The following is a 7,736-nucleotide window of genomic DNA, read 5'->3' on the forward strand; positions in this document are numbered from 1 at the left end:
TACCTACCCACTCACCTACCATCTATCCATCCATCCATTCATGCACCATCCATCCATCTATCCGTCCATCCATCCATCCACCCCTCCATCCATCCATCCATTAACCCACTCATCCATCCATCCAACAATCCACTCATCTGTCCATCCAACCATCTATCCATTCATCTGTCCAACAACCTATTCATCCATATATCTACTCACTCACCTACCGTCTATCCATCCATCTATCCAACCACCCACCATCCATCCATCCATCAGTGGAGATGTTCAGTGAGCCCCAAGTGAACATTAGTCCTTGGCAAGACTCTGGGGAAGTCTTAGTTGTTCTTGGCCAGCATCCTCAGGTAGAAGAGAGGTGAGAAGGATGAGACCGGCAAGGATGTGAAGCACTGGTCCCCATAGATCATAAAAGGGGTGAGCCGGGCAGCCTGTACCCATCATCCAGCCTGTCTGCCCCTTTCTTGCTGTGCAACGTTGGGCCGGTTACTAAACTCCTCTGTGTAAACTTTCCTCATCTACAAAGGTGGTACAACAGTGGCTGCCCCGTGGCGGCGGGGGGGAGTGTGACTCGGTGTGACTCTCATGACTCCGGGCGGGGGGTGCTCAGCAGTGGCTAGTGGCCAGAGCAGTGATGACTACAGTGTAGCTGTCTGCACGGTGGTGGTGGCCAGAGGAACATGTCGCCTCCTCATGACCGAGTGTGGTGGGAAGAGCCCAGTGGGCAGCCTCCGTGAAGAACATCTAGAGAGGAAGGGGTGGAGAAACTCTGAACCTCTCTCCACCCAGCCACGTCTGGTTCTCTGAGCAGTACATCTAGAAGTCAGTCCTGGGTGCAGCCTGCACAGTTGTCCACATAGACGGGGATGACCAAGAGGGTGTGAGGACAAGGCCCTGGACTCCTGATCACTCCTCCAAAGCTCGTGGGCTGGAGGATGCAGAAGCCCCAGCCAAGGCGACAGAATTGGGTGAGAGGGTCTTTGGTGGACTTCTCAGCCTGGCTTCCACACTGGCTTCCACACTTGGGGCTTTTGTCCATCAAGAGAAAGGTCCCGGGGAACGTGCTGGCTATGCTTGGAAGTCTCCAGCCCCTGGTTTACAGCAGCTCAGCTGCTGTGAGAATTCCTCCTGCACCTGCTGGGGTGGGGGGGAATGCCTAATCACAAGCTCTGCAGTTTGTCACCATCTGTGTGGCCAGAGAAGGGTTATGAATGTGACACCTTTTGGGGCCTCGCATCAACTTGACAGTGGAACCACTTCCTGTGGGCAGACCCTGGGCTCTCACCTACCCCTGGGCAAGGATGCTGCCACAAGGGTTTGGTTTTGGTTGTTTGGGCTTTTTTTCCAATCTTTTTTATGATCAAGAACAAAACAAAAGTGTCTCACTTCAGAATGTCACAGCTGAGTCTGTGGTAATATGCAGCCCTTAGAGGCTCAGAGACTTCTGCTCCTGACCCAACTTCAAATCAAATTAGGGTTGGAAAAAACGTTTGGGCTGTTAGCATTTTAACCACATCAGCCCAAGGGGCAGGGGCGGGCCGACCGGGCCTGGGAGGGGCATGTGTGTGGAACCTGCCAGCGGGGGGACTTCGCAGGCCAGGCCAGGCTTTGGGGGGCTTCTCGGCGCTGGTAGCCCTCACCTGCCCAAACTGTCCCAGGTGTCGGCAAGTTGGTGGCTCTTCGTGGCTCTGCCCTGCCCTGGGCATCAAACCCTTGGTTAGCCTCCAGGCCCAGCCACCAGCAGCCGAGTCAGATGTGAAATTTCTATCCCACCAGGAGCAGAACACCCGTGAGCCAGGGCAGAGTAGGGCTGCGACCCTCTGCACTGGGGTTTGCTGGGGGCCCTGGCGGGACCATGCTTCTACACATGGGCTCCCACAAGACGGCTCTCGCTACCCCCATGCTGTCCCAGCTCAGGGCGGGAGTGCACACAGGCACAGAGCATTTGCACCCAGATTGTACCTGGATTATTTGAGGTCAGAAACCTCTGCAAGACCCGCTCTGCCAAGTACCGCCCTTGTGACACCAGCTGTCCCCTCAGAGGGTCAGAAGGAAGGGAGGCCCAAGGTCTGAGGTTGCTTGCTTTCCTGGGCAGGTTCAGGCCGCACGGCGTGGGCCCCACTCACTTCTCGGCAGCAGGCAGTAGGCACCTGGGGCTCCCCGCTGGGGGTGAGAGCGGCTGGACATTAGGTGTGAAGAACCCCCTCCGTCCAGCAGTGGGGGGTGGCTGAGGCTTCAGCGCAGGCTGCCAAGCTGGCGTCCTCATGGGGATGTAGGTCCAGTCCTGGGGTGTTGTGTTCGGGGCCGTCCACAGGGAGAGGACAGAGCGGGACCCAGGCCCTGGCACGCCAGGCGATGGTATCAACAAGTCAACCCAGTTGTTTTTCCGGGGAAGTGTGGGTATAGTTTGACCCACTCCAGTGTCCTTCCGGGGTTGGCTGGGAGGAAATGACATCACCACGGATGGAGGCGGGCCCCCGGCTGACACACAGGCCTCCCTGCAGGGATGTGGAGAATGTTAGCTTTGGGCTCGTCCATTGGGAGCTCTGGCGCCGACCCTGGGGTCCCAGCTGTCCCCCGGGAGGGGGCTGGGCCAGTTCCTCATCAGTGCACCTGCTTCAATGTCCCCTCCTGCCTCCTCTCCACCCCGCTCCCAAGGGAATCCAGGCTGTCACACACAGGGTGCTCACCTTCTGGAAGGTGCTCTCCATTCGACCACAATGCAGGACACTTGTAAGGAGGATGCACCTGTAAACAGGGCCCCCACTACAGAAATTCAGTTTATAAACAACGTCATAGGTGAGAGGCTCATGAAATCATGTGCTCCCATCAGTGACGGCTGGAGACAGAGCCTCCAGGCACAGTGGCCTCCGGGGAGTGGCTATAGCAGCCTGCTACCCCCAGGGGTAGGGCAAGGGGAGGGAGTCCTTGGGACTCCCACCCTTCAGCCTCTGGCTCAGCAGGCCATCGGGATACTTGCCCAGGTCTGTGACAAGGGCCCTCTCCTGCTGGGGGCTAATGCTGGGCCCAGGGCTCTCTGCAGTGACCAGGGGCTTTCTCTTTGAAAACACCCCCCAAAAACTCCAGAAAGCCGCACACATGAGTGGACAACAGGGCTCTTGAAGGGAGACACAGAGGATGGAGTCTCTTTGCTGGGTATCCCTCTCCTACTCTCGGCCAGAGCTGGTTTGTCCCCTTTGGGGTCCTGGGGCCACCCCCTAAAGATTCCTGGCTGGCCAGGTGACTACTTCCTGACCACCCAGAAGGCCCAGAGAAGGGCCCTGCTTCCGGCCAGTACCCTTGTCCCCCTGCGGTGGGCAGAGCCCCCAGCTTATCTCTAAAGAGCCCACAAGCAGGTGCAACCAGCCAGGGAAGCCACTGCCCCCACAGCCATCAGTAGCCGGAAATACGGCCCCACAGTGCGCGCACACTTGAACACTCTCGGGGCCAGGCATGGTGTGGGCCCGGGGCTCCGTTCTGGGTGTCTTCAACAAGCTTCCAAGGAGAAACAACTGTTCACAATAGTGCACCCCCTGTGTGCGGAGCCACAGGGCTCCACACAGCCAGAAATCAGGAGAGAGGCTTTCTAGTTCCAAAGGATAAACTGAGGCAGGACCCCAGACAACCCCCCAGGGTTGTCAAATGAAGAATTATGCAATTTCAGGGCTGGGAAAGCACGTAGAGTTCAAAAAGTCCAGCCACCCTTCTGAGCACCCTGGAGGGATGGCCACCAAGACCTCCTTGAATTCTCCCAGTGACGGGGTGCTTGCCCCTTTGCAAGGCTCCTTGCCCACCTCACAGGCTGCCTGTGGAGACGTCTCAGCTGCTGGGCCTGAGGTCTGCACAGACCTCACCGCCACCACCATCGCTGACCCCTCTGAGGGGTTTTTCATTCCTTTATTTCCTTGGACACTTGAACTTGCTAGTCTGATCACCTTTTTGCCCGTGTGTCTGTCTTGGGTCAGGGCCACAGCCCATGGCTGACGGACATACGTTTGGGAGGAAGCCCAGCCCCCAACCATGCCCTCAGCCCGCAGAGCACGGGGGACACCTGGAGCGGGGTCGTGTTCAGCTCACACCAAGGGCCGGTTAACGGGGTTCTGCCCCAGGCAGCTCAGAAGAGCCCTGCCAGGCCCTTCCCCTTCTCCCCTGTGCTATTGATGATCGGGGAGTCTGAGTCCCACTCAGGGGACCCAGGGAGGGTTCAGGTGCTGCAGGACACCAGGCTGAAACTCTGTGCTTCCCCAACAGCCTGCTGGGAGGGTCTCCCCGCCTGGGCAGGAGAAGGGGAATGGGCATCTGAGCCTGATGGGAGGGGGGCAGGGACGGAGTAGGAGGCAGAGGGAGCCGAGAGGAAGCCCAGCGGCGGGAGCAGGCTCGGGTGCCCAGCCACACACCCCAGGAGAGCCGCACACCCGCGCGTCTGGGCGCCTAGCGGGAGATGGTCCGAGAACCCTGCGCGCTCCGCGCGGCATCTGGCCGCCTGAGGAATTGCTGGGCTGTGGATTTCTTCGGATTTTTGAAGGCACGTGGGGCTCCACAGCACTACGGGGTCTGGCTTCTGGGGTCCAGCTCTAAACAGAGTCTGTGCCCCTTGTGGGCTCGAGAGCAAAGTCCCCCGGCGTGGACCATCAGAGCCTGTGTCGGGCGCCCCAGCTGCTTCTTGCATCATCCTCATCCTGCGCCGTGCTCTTGGGTCTCTGCGGCCAACGACCTTGGCCCTTGTCTCCCCTAAATACCCCAGCCTCTGCTCTGGAGGCGATCTGGGAGCCCCAACCAGCTTCCTCTGGGCAAAGCCCCAAAAAACATGGGCTGTCTAGCCCCTGTCTCTGCACGAGCTCAGGAGCCAGGCTGGCCTCTCTCTTAGAGAAACGGCCTCCACAAGCTACCTGTGTTTCCTGGAAGCAGCCCCCTTCTGGCCTGCACTGCCCCCACCCCGCCCTCCCTCCCCCTCTCTCCCCCACCTCCCTCGCAGCCAGAGCGGGTGGGGGGCCAGGCCCACAACCTGCCTGCCGGGACTCCCGTCTGCCACATTGCTGGTTAGTGCTTGGTCCTATCACCGCCGAGCCCCATAATGAGAGGCAGGACGGGGATTTATGAACTCATCCAGGCTCCGTGTCCACACCTGGACAGACGTGTTTCCAGAATGCCTTTTCCCCACCTTCTTCCGTCACAAGAATGGACTTTCTGTTTCGGCTACTCATGGACCCCATAAATCATAACCACAGTGTGTGTGTGTATGCGTGTGTGCGCCTATGGACAGAAAAGAGACCCACGCAGCTGTGTGGGCCCTTAGAGAAGGAGAAAGAGGCCCTCCCCCATTCCCCCCCCCCACTGCCACAGGCGGACACCATGCCCGGGTTTCCACGGAGCTGCCTGACTGCCCCAGACCGGGGTGGTGGGAGGGCAGACTCCCAGGCCCACGCCTCGCTACATGCTCGGAATCCATTAGGTGAGCTGACGACAGACGCCTCAGCATCCCCGCCTGTGCGCACATCCCGGACGGGGCCGGTGGCTGGCCGGACCCATTAAATGTGAGAGAACCAGCCCAGCAGAGAGCCCACAAATTAGAAGTGCAGGAAACCTCAAATGATGTGCAAAAAAAATTGTCAAGGTTACAAGAATTTTTCCATCCTTTTGCTTCATAACTCAGCATTTCTGATGGGGTGATTTATGAGCTGGGGGACCTGGCAGGGGGACTAGGGGTGGGGAGGGCTGTGAGGCTGAGTGGAGAGAATGGGCAGGAGGGCAGCTTCCTTTGGAGGCTCTGGGATTCCCGAGGCTCGGCCCCAAATAACCCGGAGCAAGACTTTGGAATGGGATCAGGCAGGAGAGCCAGATTTCAAATCTGGAAGGAGACTCAGCCCCAAGGCCCTAGAGGCCCCTGCTGGCTAAAGGGGCCAGGAGCCCAGAGGAGGTGCCCAGAGGGCTGGGCCACCCCTTCCTCCCTCCTCGTGCATCCTGCAGCATCGGGGCTCAGCCCTCATCCTTCCCATGCACTTGTGACTGTCTTGGCCTCCTGGGGCCAGAGCAGGCCTCAGCCCTGCCACTAAGCTGGGGAGGGGTGGCCTTCACCTATCCCACGGGCGCTGGAGTGTCTCACTGTGAAAAAGGCAGAGAGAGGGACCTGTGGCGTCCAGGCCTGCATTCCCAACTCCAGGACCCTGCAGGTCTTGGAGCAGGCACAGAGACCCTCCCTCTGGCCCCTGACACAGCTCAGGTTCCGATGCCCAACCGTGATGGCAGACACAGGCCTGGGCCCTCTCCCCACGCGGGCACTGCTGGTTCAGGGCCCCCAGACCGGGATCTCTGCCTTCTCTGGAGGAAAGTGCCTGCAGCTCACTTGACGCTGCTCAGAGGAAGGGTTTCAGGGAGAAGCGGTTTCCTCTGACCCTCGGCACCTACCAGGAGGTAACTCCCACCCCATGACCAGCCAAATGGTCAGGGGCTAGGGGACCAGGTCTTCTGGGTTGAAGGGGAGGGCATTTCCCAGGAGTCACCGGGAGGAAGGCTGTTGGCCAGGGTGGAAACACACCGGAGCTGCACCCGGACAGGGACAGGGACAGATCGGTGTCCGTGTGGCTGAGTGACTGGCCCTTCACACACGCTTGAGCGACCCGGAGCGGTTTGCCCGGCACAGGGAAGAGTTAGGACAGGGGCCAACCTACAGAAAAGAGAGAGGTTGGTCGGACGAGGACTGAGCGAGCTCACTGGAAGGCAGGGTTTGCCCATCCAGAAGGCGTTGCCCGTGGTGCCATGGGGTCACGGACAACCAGGCCGCCAGCAGCACGGTGGGCTCCTGGGCACACAGGGGTGCTCGCAGTGGGATGTGCTGGTTCACAGACGGCAGGCATGGGGGGAGGGGGGTGGGGGCAGGACCCTGCAGGAGCCCAGCACCACAGGCAGTTCGGGTCCCTCTGCTCTTCCTCACCTACCCCCACGACAAGTCCCTGGGGCACCCGAAGGGTCAAGCACCCTCTTTGGGGTGAGAGAGACAGGGGGTCAGCAGAAGAGTTGCCCCCCATGTGGCACAGAGCTCCCTTCCTAGTAGAAAGCCAAGAACGCTTTGGGGAGGGAGCCTGCAGGACAGAGTCCCCGCCCGATGTCAGGGGCTTGGCCTGCGACCCCCAAGTCGGCGTTTGAGACCCGCATCCCAGGACGTTCCCATGCGGGGCAGTGTGGGGAAGACAGACGGGAGAGGGGGGCGTGCAGAAAGGTGGCGCAGAAGGACTCGGAGGGGCAAGGCCCCCCAGGGAGGGTGCAGGCACCCTCTGCAGGGGCCTCTGGTGGGGGCAGGTGGGCCCTGCAGGCTGCCTCGGGCCACTTCCTCATTGGGGCTGGTTTGTCTTTCCCAAAAACACAACAGACTGCCCCCCACCCCCACCGGAGTGCCCCTCACACACTCACACGCACACTCACCCATGAGCAAACGGGATGGAGAGGGGCTTCCAAGCACTCAGAGCAGGGGTTAGCTGGTTAGTTAGGGATTACTCCTAGCAACCACTTGCGGAGATGGCCTCGTGCCGATCAAGGTGAAGAAACAGGCCTGAGGCTACAAGTAGGCCCGGAGGGGCGGCAGGCAGGGGGGTGGGGGGCAGAGCCGGGCAGCCAGCACCTCTGTGCCGTGGGCGCGGGTGGACAGAGACGGAGGCCGTGGGGTGGGCAGCCCGCAGAGCCCAGGCCGCCGCGGCAGGGGGAGTGGGTGCACGTGTTCTGGCCACTCAGCCCCCCGCCCCCCC

The sequence above is a fragment of the Neomonachus schauinslandi genome, chromosome 4 (genome assembly GCF_002201575.2).
Source record: "Neomonachus schauinslandi chromosome 4, ASM220157v2, whole genome shotgun sequence".
Taxonomy (NCBI): Eukaryota; Metazoa; Chordata; class Mammalia; order Carnivora; family Phocidae; genus Neomonachus; species Neomonachus schauinslandi.